This window comes from Malania oleifera, chromosome 2 (genome assembly GCF_029873635.1).
Source record: "Malania oleifera isolate guangnan ecotype guangnan chromosome 2, ASM2987363v1, whole genome shotgun sequence".
Classification (NCBI taxonomy): Eukaryota; Viridiplantae; Streptophyta; class Magnoliopsida; order Santalales; family Ximeniaceae; genus Malania; species Malania oleifera.
This window is the reverse complement of record NC_080418.1, coordinates 54720881-54721924: the sequence shown is the minus strand read 5'-3', so window position 1 is coordinate 54721924 and position 1044 is coordinate 54720881.

Genomic DNA, 1044 nt, shown 5'->3' with positions numbered 1-1044 from the left:
TTTATGTAATTAATTTAATATGAAATAATAATAATTATAAGTATAATTGTTATATAATATAATTTATTAAGCTTATAAATAAATAAATCTTTACAATAAATCATTTTAATAATCATGGACATTGATTATACTTTTGCTTGTTATATTTTATTTTTATTATTATTCTTATTAATTATATATTATTATTATTATTATTATTATTAATTATTATTATATTTTATATATCTATGTTTTAGAAATATTTACATTTTAATATTTAAATAAAAAATCTCATATATTATAAAACAATACATAATTTATTATTTAATATAAAATAAGTAATTTTAAATAAAAAAAAAAACGCATAGCATTAATTTTTTATATTGCAAATAATATTTATATTTTTATTTCTTATTAATAAACAATTATAAATTTACTATTATAATATTTAATATTAAAGATGTTTAATCATTATTTTATCCTCTATTTTAAAGTTATAAACATAATCAATAATAATAATATAAGTATCGTAATTACAATTAACAACAATCTAGTATTTTGTATTTAATTTTATTTTTGTTTACGACTTTATGTATTATAAATATGATTATATAATTGACTTAAAAAACTAATATAATTTTTTAAACATATTTTATATTATAATATGTAGTATATTATTATATATTTATAGTTATTGATGTCATAATACTAATATTACTTTTTAGATTTATGCAATATTATATTATATATGGTATTGTATTAATATTATATATATATATATATATATATATATGTGTGTGTGTGTGTGTGTGCGTGTGCGCGCGCGCGCCTACGTATATTTAGTATACAATATTATTATATTTTTTATATACTATATCTATATATTTATAATTGATAATAATAGTTAATATTTTACTCTATTTTATTTTATTTTTTAAGATTATAAATAATAGCATAATAAATCAACAATAATACCATAAGCATATCATAATATTTTAACATGTAATATTGTTTAAAAAATTATTATAATTATACATATTCTGAAGTCAGAGAGGTAGCCGCCTG